The 12,677-nt window shown below is 40.3% G+C and overlaps 1 pseudogene; it reads right to left on the bottom strand.

Moving 5' to 3' along the window:
* Positions 1–5,143: 5,143 nt before the first annotated feature.
* On the bottom strand, positions 5,144–12,147 carry LOC104081207 (annotated as a pseudogene).
* Between the last annotated feature and the right edge of the window lie 530 nt (positions 12,148–12,677).

The following is a 12,677-nucleotide window of genomic DNA, read 5'->3' as shown; positions in this document are numbered from 1 at the left end:
GCTGGGAAATAATCACCTGATGAACCTTCATACTCTCTCCATCCTACTTGGTGAGTTATCTAGGCAGTTGTGGCTCTGAAAGCCTTTTCACCTTGTCAACGTAATTGCCAGTGGGCCAGTTTCACTGTGTGGAACTCCTCCTCCTTGGCTGAAGTGGAAGTTTTCTTGGTTTTTGTTTTCCACAGAAACTGTGGTGGGTTTATATAACTTAGTTCATTTGCATTTGGGCTCAGTGTTGCAAGCTGAAAGTGATGAAGGCCTCTTAGATCAAATATTTGGGAAATGTTTTTGTATGCTACAGTATGAATCTTGTTTTTTAGTAGACTCTGTCATTCATCTGTCCTTCAGCTGCTATTTGAGCTTCCAGCTATCCAGACCAGAAGAAGCAGAAAAACGGGAAATGCTGCTGTTAATGATGCAGTATTTGCATTTATTTGACAGGATTTGATCGTCATCTTCTGGGTCTCCTACTCATAGCACAGGAGCAAGGACTGCCAGTGCCAGAACTTTATGTGGATAATGCCTTCACAGCTAGGTAATTGTATTCTTGTGCTGTGGGGAGGTTTTATCCCCTGATACCGAGGACTTTGTTACATTGGCCTTATGCGTGCTGATTTCTTGATCTCTAGGACAAAACAACTTTTTTGTAAAACTCACTTTGTTTTAAATTATCTTTAAAAGTGCTGGTTTTGTTTTGTGTTGTTTTACAGTGGAGGAGGTGGGAATTTTATTCTGTCAACTAGTCTGACTGGCTACACTAGGTTTAATGGATCTGCACTCCCTATGGTGCATCATGGCTATGGCTTTTTTTATGCAATCAGAGATGACAGGTAAGGATGTAATTTCATTTTTGGGCATGGTTCTATCTCTATCACAAAGGGAAAGGCAGCTAACAACTAGAATGAGGAAAGGAAAAGACAGAAGAAACATGGCTGAACATGTCAGAAAAGGTTGAGAAGTGAGGTACATGAGAATAGAGGCATTAACATTCTGGGAAAGCATGTGTGGGAGGAAGGATGAATGGTGGAGGTGAAGTGAGCACCGAGGTACTGACAGTAAGCAGAAAGAGTCAGGAAGGTAAAAGAAGGGAGGAACAAAAGAAGTTAACTTGTTTTAAAAGAAGCTTTTGTTTTAGAGATCATTAAATGTAACATGCAAAGGTGTTTTTTAAAAAGTAGCAATTGACTGAGATAGACCAGACAGAGTACAGGTGAGCACACTGTCCATCATTCTTGGCAGTGACACACACATCTCTTGATGCAAACCAGACCTCTTTGAGTAACAAGGAGAAGCTAAAACATTTGGCTTCACTTTTCATAAAATGGTAGGATTTGAAAAGATCCAACTTTGGGTTATTGGTCTTATGGACAAAAATCATTGCTTCTTTATCAAATCTAATAAACTACTTTGATTATAATGTGCTGAGAACTTGCTATTTTGTGATTTAGCTGTAATTTGGATGACTTCTTTGTAAAGCTAAATATGGTTTGTGTGCAGATTTGATTCAATTTGAGAATACAAACCATTTATACTTTGATCTATGGCTCTGTTAAGATAAATAGAACTAGATAAAGATCTACCTTTTATTAGGTAAATAGAAAAAAAGTATTTTAAACCTTAAACTAGTTGCAGAGAAGAAATATAATTCACAGTATTTTCAAATATAAGCGGAAAAGTTATGTCACTGTGTATGTAGAAATGGGTATTTAAATCGAAGTATCTAGTTTCAAGATTTGACAGTGTTATTTTACTGAAGGCACCAGGGATCTGAGTCCCTTCTGAATGTTGAGACAGTATGTTTAGTGAGAATTTTCGCTTTAGAATTTATGTCAATAATTTCACACTTCAGGGCAATTTGTGTGACACTTATCCTAGACGATGACAATTAAGGGTGGTAACTTCATCGTTTTCTGTATTGATAGGATCGTTGTTACCTGTTCTTCTTGGAAATCATGTCCAGAGACTGATGCAGAAGTGCTGTGTAGAACTGTGTTCCAGTGTTTTCAGGACATGCTACAATTAACAGTTACAGCTCAGCTGTAAGGTTGATAATGATGTAAAAGCCTTTGCAAACTCACGAGTTATATGTAGTACTTATAAATGAAATGCTACTCAAGACTACTGTTATATTCAAGTTAAGACATTTAATAATCTATGTGAAGTCTACCTATTTTTATGTGATTTACAGTGGTTAACAGTACCCATTTAAGAGTAATGTAGCTCTTTGCAACAACAATGCAAGCAGTAGTACCTTATCTGTGTAGAACTATGCAATATTAAAATATGCCTCAACAATGCAATGTATTTGAGAGATGGGGTGTTGGAAGTGGAGAATTTATGGGAGATTTGTATTTATGATCTTAGTAGTAACACGTAGAATACTTCTAGTCTATTGATACTGTTTATGCCAGTGGAGCACTTAACTGCGTACTTAGGAGTAACCACACTATCCTCTTAGGTGATTACGTTTCCTATTCATAGTGGTTTATGAAATAGAAGGGCTGCCTCCATCAGGCTATATGTTACTTTATAAGTTATCTTTCATTTTTGCTATCGGGATTATGCCAAATAAATGTTGTATCCGTGAATGGGGATGTTCCCACTACATTTGTAGTATGAGAGCACTACACTCTGAAGTGTTTTGAAAAAGGAGCTCTCAATAGTAAAGACAGAAAGCAGCATATGCGTTCCAAATTCCTCAGTTTTCATCTTCTAGTGAACTGTGAATGTCTGCTGCTTTACACTAATAATACACAATAAAAGTAAGCACTGAATGCAGTTTGATACGATTCTCAGGATTTTAAGACTTAATTCCTCTGTTTCAGCAGCTTTGTATTTTCCTGTCATAGAAATAAAATTCTTCTAAAAATCAGCTTTTTATTGATTGATTTATGGGTGGACAGTTTAACGTGTAGCAGCTAAAGTTTGTGAAAGATGATCTTGGGGACAGATGGACTTGAAATAGAGATTCTGAAGTAGCCATTGTTTTCTCTTTTCTCTAGTTTTTGGAGTTTTGAGAGAGATCAGAGATTATTATTTGTTTTACAGAAAAAACTGCATCCTCAGCTAACACTGAACCAGTCCCTTTGCCCTCTGGAAGCTCTGTTGCATATTTTTTTCCACAGTAGCAAGAACAGAGTTTCCCTTTTTATTTCCTTCCTCAAAGCCTGACACTTCTCTGAGTAACAGGCCAGGGAGTGTTATACTGTGTCTTGTTGCCTCAGAAAACAGTCCCATTATTTCAGCCTTTGTCGTCCCTGCCTTTATTGGACTACTTGTATTGGACTACTGACAACCATTCATTGTTTCATGTTGATTTGAGGTCTTCCAAAACTCATACAGAGTAAGAATCCGTTCCTGTTCTGGAGTGCTTATAATAACCCACTCCCTTTTCTTGGAGGTAAGTGACTTTCTGAAGTGTCTAGGTTAGTGAGGCATGTGCCTTTATGATGCTGTGATTTCTGTGAGATAGATTAGGGTTTTGGATCAAGCTCTACCTGATGATTTTTATTCTTTTTTTTTTTTTTTTGTAAGTTCTGTCTGATAGTTACAACTGTCAGTTTCACCCCTGAATTGGGTTAGTAAACCTGGTTGCAACAGTGACAAGGACAGTTTGCTTTGAACACTCATTTGAAAGAGCCTGAAATCTGATGAAGGGTGTAATTTTGCATTTATTTGCATTTATTTTCCACACACCTATCCCTGACTCTCTGGGGATTTCTGGGAGCATAGAAATCCTGACAGAAATTCGGAAAAAGGAAAACTATTTCAGCAAGTGGATCATTGAGAAAATGTCATTCAGTCACTAGCATAAGCAGAATTTCCTGTTCAGCTGAGACAAGTCTGTGCCTTGCCTAGAGGAATTGAAGACACAACTGTATCCAGAGAGAACAAAATTAAATTGTTAGAGCTACTTGTTACGTGCTGTGGATGCATGAATTCATGAGCGTGGTGTTCATTTCCTTGTTGTAAAGAGTAAAGCATTTGTGATTCAAAGTTATTCTAAGTTTATGCTCTATGGACCATGTGGGACTAAAGTATAATCTGTTAACAATTTTTTTTTTTTTTTTTTTTTGGTCTGTGTGGATTTGGGAAAACTGTAATCAGTGCAGAAGGAGCATAATAGAGCAGGGGCTCTGATTTCAGGTCAGGGTGGTTAAGCTGTGCAGTCCCATTGTCATAGGACAGGCACCATTTGCTTTGAAGACACTGAGACTAAAGCAGCGGGTTGCAGAAATTGGCGGCACCCGTTAGTGCGTTGGCCAGCTGAGAATAGGAGCCAGGTTTCTGCATTGGTGGGACTGAGACAGTTGCCAGTCCCAACAGGCTTCCTTTTTTCCCCTGCTCCGGGTTGCATGTGCATTTATGTAGAAACAGTCATACCTGGAATGCTGCTTTGGGCCCATCTGTGTTGAGGAACACATTGCTACCTTCCTTCTGCCTGTGAGTGCTGGCATCTTTGTGCATAAGCAATAGCTACTCTCTTTCTTTCCAGAGACTGCTTTTCTGAAAACTTTTTGGCCTCTTGCTGGTGTACATCTCACTGCCTTAATCCTCATCACTCACTGGAGTTCAGAGAGAATGCAAAGTTAGAACATGTAGCTATAATCAATCTGTACAAACACAACCCCCGAAACCTGAACAGATGAATGAGCTCTCATCCCTTTTTCACTAGCGCTCTACATAACAGCTTGCTGCTGCTGTCCCTAGGCTGGACGCTGTGCTTTTCCCTACCCCCAAAAGACCAACCTATTCCATCTCCAACGCCTCTGTCCTGTTTTTGTACATGCATCCCTTCACTGTGAGCACCCATGTTAGGCGCTGCAGAGCTGATCCTCTCAGCACCTGGAGGACAGAAGGGGCCCTCTGCATGCAGTCCTTTGCTTTGCAGTTTGGCAAGTCAGTGGGGCTTTTTCATGACTGCTGTGTAATCTTTAATTTGAGCAACTATGAATTTTTGTGCTGGTGGAAGAAGAGGGTTGGGTTCTTAAAGCAAATGTACCTCAGTTATTTATTAGTTATGGGGTTTAAGGAAACTGTTTACAGAATTTTAGCAAAACCAGAAGTAGTGAAACATCCTTAATGGTGTCATACAAAAGACTGAACTGTACAGCTGCACTTCAGCAACAGGTACTGCCCACTATCATGCACTGCATGATCCACTTTGAACATTGACCAGAGAATAGTAGAAGTCTTTTTCAGCCAGGAGCTGCTGATGGGTCCCTTGCTCTATGACCTTGCTGTTCTGGACCACGGCAATCTTGTCAGCATTTTGGATGGTGGAGAGGCGGTGAGCTATCACATTGCAGGTGTGACCTTCCCTGGCTTTATCCAGAGAATAAAGCTTCCTGGACAATCTGTGCAATGAACAAACCAAAAGGTGAATTAAAAACAAGTACAGCAGCTGTTTCCACCTGTGGTGCCCCTAGTCTGTTAAGTTATCTGTGATAGAGCAATGGCAGAGGTGATGTTTCTATGGCCTCGGAGGTGAAAAACTGTTACCCGTGATGACCAGTTCAGACCCCTGTTTGCACATCTGGGGTGGGGTACAGGGGAGAGACAGTGCTTACTGGTGTGCATGTGTTCATATTTTCACTTGCCCCAGAAGTCAGGTCAAGCAGACTTCTCCAGGGTCGCAGCCTGGCCCTTCCTTACTGGCACAGGCAGATCTTGGTTGGTCAGTTTTAGAAATTGTCCCCAAAAAATTGGTCTGGCTCCTTTGACAAGCCATGTACTTTCTCACTCACTTTCAGCAACATGGAAAATGGCTCCGAATTTCAGTCCCACTCATTAAAAAATTACAACTTAATCCCCCAAATAGTTCCATTATAGAATCATGGTATAATCAAATAACATGCTGGATATTTTTGTATTCTAGTTTCTAAGCACTAAGTATGTTTTACTTAGTACACACACTTTTAACCCCTCTTCCCCCCTTTTTTTTTTTTAATACTCTGAAGGTTATGAATTCTTTAATGTCACCTGATGTTCTGGGCTCTGTGGCCACAAAGATGCCAAATATTGCAATAAAATGATTTTGAAAATTGATAATACTGAATTGCTTTTGGGATGGGGGTTGGGTAAGTTTTGTTTGTTTGTTTGTTTGTTTATAAAAAAAGAGCCTCCTGTTGGCATGACCAGCCAACTTGCAAACCCCCATTCCCATTTGCAAAGCCAAGATACCTTTTCACTTTCTGTATCCAGTGCAGAGGTAGCTTCACCTAACAGCAGGATTCGGGGCTGCTGTACAAGAGCTCAGGCAATAGCAATGCATAGTTTCTGACCAACGAGAACTGGGGTCGTCTCCCACATGTGTGCTGTTTTTCTAGGTACAGAAAGTAAGCACTAGTGTAAACCTGTGGAGCGTGACATTTGAGCTGCACTTCCAGTGAGTGATGAGTCTGGGGCAGCCCCTTTCCCAGTCACTGGGGCAAGCGTGGGTGAGGAGCCTACATACAGCAGCCAAGCTGAGAAACACATTTCTGAGTGTATTTAACTGCAGAGCAAACCCCATGATGCTGAGCAAGAGCAGTGTCATTTGTTTTGAGGTAGGAGACCAAGGTGCAGAGAAGCTGAGTGCAGGTGCGAGAGGAAAGTTGTGACATTGCTGGGAGTGAACCCAAAACTCAGGTTAGCATCAAGCAGTCATCTCTTCTTTCACCACCCTGGTTCTCTGTAAGAAGAAAACTCAGCCTGACAGGCACTGAGAGTGATTTAGGATGGATGAGAAGCCAGTCAAATTCAAAATCTCATCTCCCTCGCACCCTATTTTAAAGCTGACACAAATTTACTCAAGAAATTTGATTCCAGCTCTGTGCTTCCCCCATTTGTTACCTGCTGTGTGAACAAATGTACATCTCTCATCTAAGGGATGAGGCTTTGCAGGGAAAGCCCACCAACCTCCTAAGCCTGTGGGAATTTATTGACTGCGAAATACTTGTCCTAGCCCATATTTTCCACAAGAGCGAGCTGGCAGGCAGGTGTTATCTTCTGCTGATCAGTTTAGACAGCAGGTAGGAAGAGCTTTTGCTTGCATTCACCTGCCAGCAGCTGCTCAGCGGGACATGAGCAGGTCAGCTTCTGGGATTTTCTTTTCCTAGCATAATTATTTACAACCAATGTAGAAAACCTGAAACTGCTTTTCCCTCCAATGTGCTATTTATTTTGCAGCAAAAAGATCCACTGTACTGGAGACTCAGCTTGTCACATCAGATGCAACCAGGAGGTAACAACAGGTATAAATAGGGAAAGGGAGAGAAGGAAGCAGAAACAAGATGGTGGGTTTCTGCCTGTTTTTCCAAACCAAGTCTCTGTGTGACTTTACACACCTGGCTAATAAGGTGTTGAAAAAAGGAGGGTGAGATCAGCGCCGCTCGGGCTGCCTTAGCACTTTCCTGTTGCTTTCACTTAACTGAAGGGAAGTACCCAGCCTCTTTTTCAGTACTTTCTGCATGTCTTTTGCTCCATGCTCTTCCATCTAGAATGACTTGCCTGAGAACCAATATCACCCAGAGGTTATTTTATTAACAGACAGTTCTCCTGAGGAGATGCATTCAGGCATCTGCAGCAGCAGGACTGAGCAAATGTCTGCAGCCGCTGTTATCTCCTAGCTCTCTGCTTGTCCTTCGGGTCTTCTGGGGGGAAAAAAACCCCAAATTTCAATGTCTAATTCAGTAAGTCATGGAAGTATAAATGCTTTTAACCCATATTTACTTAGGAAAGCATGAGTAGGCACTGTGTTTTTTTCCCCCAGTTGCAAGTTGGAAATGAGAGCCTAATTACCTTTGGTAGTGATTCAATGAAGGAATGAATATTGGCTTCTTTTGCTGCACTGACAATCTCCTCACGTGACACCTCCCGACTGTTATCTCCATATGCAATGTTTTCAATAATAGTGCAGTCAGACAGCATTGGTTCTTGTGAGACAATACCAGTCTGAGCTCTCAGCCACTGGATATTTAGTGTCTTTGCATTTTGGCCATCCAGGAGCTAAAAAGTCAGAAATAATGTACTTTAATCATAGTACTTTATAGATGGATGGGGTTTGTTTGTGGTTTTTTTTTTTTTTTAAAATTAGCGAAATTAAGGCCTTTAGCAGACAGGGCACTCAGGCCATTTCATGTCCTGAGTCTGTTAACTTAGGCACTTATGCATGGCAGCAGAGATGGGGAGATGAGTTACGTCTGCAATCAATAAAACACCACCAGACATCTCTATGAACCTTGAAAAACTCCAGCCGTATGAAGCCACTGTGTTGCACCCCACTTGTTTATCACCCTAACTAAAAGAGCCGATACAGATCTACTTTCTCTGCCATCTTGCTATCAGTACTAGAGACATTTGGTACTACGCTGGTGACAGAAAGACCTATTTCAGAAACCAGTAGAAGATCTAGACCACAAAGTGTTTCCACAGCCACTTCCTTTATTAGCAGCTTTATCCCATCTCTATTATGCTGATCTGGGAGTCAGATGTCCTCACCTCTCAAATGACGGTAATGGGGGACAGTAATGGACAGTAGTCCCTAACCCCATAACTAGATATCATCCTTGTGCACTGGTGAGAAAAATTCATCTACCACCACTTGCTCATGTAAGATGAGATACATGTGTAAATCTTTATACATCAGCACTTGAACTCCTCCTCTTCTCCCACTGTACCTTCTCTGGACATTAGCATCCACAATTACAAGTTTAACTGTCTCTGTTATGCAGAGACTTATTTTGTCTAAATAAAACATCAGTCCATACTTCTGCTTTATCCTCATGACTCCTATCTAAAGCAGAACTAATGAGCTGTGGACTAACTCACCGTCCTGTGCTTGTAGGTGCACTGGGACATTGGACTCTTGGAGCCCAGATCGTATTTTTGTTCTGTTTATACAGCACCTGGCATTGCAGAGAGCCCTAACCCAGTACAATGATCAACTAAAAAATAATAGGCTAAATGTTTCTATCTTTACAAGAAAAATTGTATGTCTGTGCACCTGCACTAGGGACCCCTTTGTAAGGAATAACTTGACTTGCCAGTTGTTTTCTGTGTGGCTTGATGAGATGAATCTGTCTTCTCAGAATGTAATAGAAGCAGTTAAATGATTAAGCACTGACTAAGTATTTTTTCCAGTCTCAGAAAAAGATATCTCACAGTTCAATGCCACTCTGTCATTGACAAGCATCAGGAACTAAATACAAACTCCAGGGAGAAGAAGCCAAAAGGTCACTCCAGCATCTCCATCTGTCAAGGAGGCTATCTGTACTTCAGGCTGCAGTTCAGTTTGAGCAACAGATGACAGTTTTGCCTTTCATGGAAAGCCAGGACTACAGTGGGAGGCATATATCTGAGTTTGGGAAGTCCGGTGGTCACATTTTTCTCTGACTTTTAGAGGAAGGATCCAAATCCTCTGAACTGAAGCCCTGACTATGGATGAAATATGGATGTAAGTGAAGAAACAGATGAAATATGAGATCACTTTATTTGGCAAGTACAAAATTGTCCTAGGAATGCAGAGACATATATCTGCAGCCTCCAGATGCTTCAAGATCCAAGAAGAGCTTTTCAGGTTTTTTTCATCTTCCTTTTACTTAGTTTTTACATGCTAGATGACGACGCAATGAAGTTCAGTGGCTACCCTAATTAGTGCTGCTGCTAAATTTCAACAATTCGTCCTTACTGTAATTAAATTAAATCTCAGTGATACCATTAGGCTCTGGTCAGGCCAGTGTAGCAACATCTCTCCACTGGATCTTGTTCTAGTAACTTGAAATGGCATGGGAAATTCAAATTTTACTTTCCTTCTACTTTCCCCATGATTGCATAGAGAAAATCCATGTGTTCCTGCCCTTAATTTTCAAAAATATTACAAAAAAATTATATTAGAAACATTGACAAAAGTGAGTAGTTACACTAGCAAACATGTAATGAGATTATTTAAGAGGAACAAAAAAGGCAAATAAATTATATCAATAAAATAGAGTAAGCGTGTATCATGTACCTTACATGCAACTTACACTTTGATGTGGAACACTTACTCCAGTGCGTGGATCATAAAAATCTCTCAAGCAGCTGAACAACAGTGCTCTTTCCGCAGCCACTATTACCAGCAAGAGCCAGAGTTTGTCCCTTTTCTACGTTCATGTTCAAGCCTCTGAGCACTTTGGCCTCTGGTCAAGTTGGGTAGTTAAATGCCACATCGTTGAATGTTATGTTTCCACCAAATATTTTCTGATTGAAACAGTAGAGTTAGGTCAATTTTTTAGGCTAATGATTATAGATCATAAAAGACTATGAAGAGCATTCATAAAAGAGATCAGTGGGAGTTTTTCCAAAGAATCAGACTTCTTTTTTTCCCAGGAACTAATATGTATTGAGAAGCTATTGTGAAAACACAAATTCTGTCCTAAATGTTCTACTCTGCAGGAATATTTCAATTAAAATTCTGTTCCATAAACACAAATTCTGACAGCTTCTCTTACACCATCTGTTAAACAAGATTACATTTTCAAAAGTAACAATAACTCTAGGTGGCTGACTTCTGCCTGCTTTGCAAGGACCTCGTTCAGATTCTTGGCATGTTCTTTGCTGATTTTTTTTCATTTTTGTCCTTAAAGATACTGAAAATAATCTACTATTTTTGATCTGTGCACAGAATCAATCCTTCTACTTAAAGATCTTTTCTAATTGATTTACTATAAAATGTAATATGGATATATGCCTACACAAGAAGAAATATAGTTCGTATGAATGAGTATATATAAAATGTAAATATAGACATATGCAAATGACCAATCAACATAACAGCTCAAATGTATGATACTTCATAAGACTTCATAGCTATTTTTCTTTATTATGTGTGTGTATGTATATATATATGGATATATACACATACATACACATAATGAACACAAGGTTTATAATATATATGTGATAGTTTGCTGGAACATTCTGTCCTCTTTGTTATATGACAGGCCACATGCACCCATATGTTCATATACATTGTTGGTTACTGAAGTATGTGACAATCTATTATGGACAACTTGCAAATAAGTTACCCCACAAAAACTTCTGGTTAAATATTAGAGGCCTAGTTATATGTTCAAGATCCATGCTCAGGTAGCTTCATGCAAGAAAGTCTTCAAAAATGATCTCTGCTGCATCAACCCTATTTCCACTGCCTCTCAAATGTGTTTCACCAAGAGACAGGTGAGGTTTTGGCAGGAGAAGACACAAAGCAAAGCTTAACCCCAATTTGGTTGGATGAGTCAGATGTGAATGGGCTCACACAGTACTTGTTCTCAGTAGATACGATGTGGGTGGGAGAAAAAAAGAAAAACAGGCTTGAAGTAAATTGGAGGAGTATGCTGTGCATAACACCATGCATACTTACTGGCACCTTTCCTTCCTCCCTGTAGCTATCTATGGAGGGTACTCTTTCAAACAGCATGAACAAGTGGGCAGCTGACATCTTGGCTTTGGCATAGTCTGGAGTCAAAGTGCTTTGTCCTAATGCCATTGCTCCAAATACAACAGCTGAAAAACTCTGTAAAGATAAAAAGGAGAAAAATATATTGAGATTGATGTGGCAAAGGCAAGAAAAGCTTTTTTATGGGCAGATTAGGGGCTTCAGAGAAATACTCATTAATAAGGCTGAGGTAGGGTAAGAGCTGTCTACTGCTGAGAAAATCCATAATTTGTTTGTAGGGAGGAGAGCAGCACTCTAAACTTCCCTTTATTTCCCACTTGTCTGGATTTATTAGAAATGGATGTGTTGATTTCTGTTTCTGTTCTTAATGCATGAGATGTGGTAGGATGTGGTAGTTTCTTGCAGCTCAGTTTCTTAATCTATAAAATTGAAGGTATTAGTTGTGGAGAAGTCTGAGGATTATGGAGAAATTTGCCATTCCACATTTCCTTTGAATGGCCCAGTCTTCCAGGCACAAATCCCTGAGTTCAGGAGAAAAAGGTAAAAAGCAAATGGGAGATGAGAAAGAGGCATGAAATCCGAGATGAGCAAAGGGCAGCAGGAGAGGAGATACACGAGAAGAAGGGATTCACTTGAATGCGTAGGGGAAGGGAGGGTAATGCTGGTATTTGAGAAGGGGTTGGTGTAATCAGGGTAAGAAGCAGCTTTAGCTTCAGCAGCATTTTTTGCTAGGCAAGAGTGTGGCAAGTGCTGAAAGCAAGCATGGGATGTGCGTCGGAGACAAGGTGGCTATTGACAAATATGGACAGGGATTTCAGCTGCAGGGAGAAAAGCAAAAGACCTGGTTAGGTGCTGGAGATAGGGAGGGAGGAAAGAGAAGGTTGGAAAGGTGCCAGTCAGTGGGAATAATTAACTGGAAACACTAGGAGAAGCTTCTTCAGCTCTGGCTGGGCATTTTCCAGATCAGGTGTTTGCCAAAGATTTCTCCTGGTCTCCACCACTCTTGTCACAGGGCTTATAATTTCCTCACCTCAGTTTCACTCATTACTTGCTTCACTTACCTTTTAATCTTGTCCACCTACGCTCCCTACAGCTAAGCCGTGTGATTCTGTTGTTAAAGAAACCTTGTTGGCCATGAAAACAAGGAATGGCTTTGCTTTGCCTGTCTTCATGTTGCCTTCCTTTTACCCTGGGCAACCTGATTACAAGGGAAATTGTACGTTGGTAGCTAAACAATAAATAATAATAATAAAAAATA

Source organism: Fulmarus glacialis, unplaced genomic scaffold, assembly GCF_000690835.1.
Source record: "Fulmarus glacialis isolate BGI_N327 unplaced genomic scaffold, ASM69083v1 Scaffold29808, whole genome shotgun sequence".
NCBI classification, from domain to species: Eukaryota; Metazoa; Chordata; class Aves; order Procellariiformes; family Procellariidae; genus Fulmarus; species Fulmarus glacialis.
This window is presented reverse-complemented; position numbering and strand designations above follow the sequence as displayed.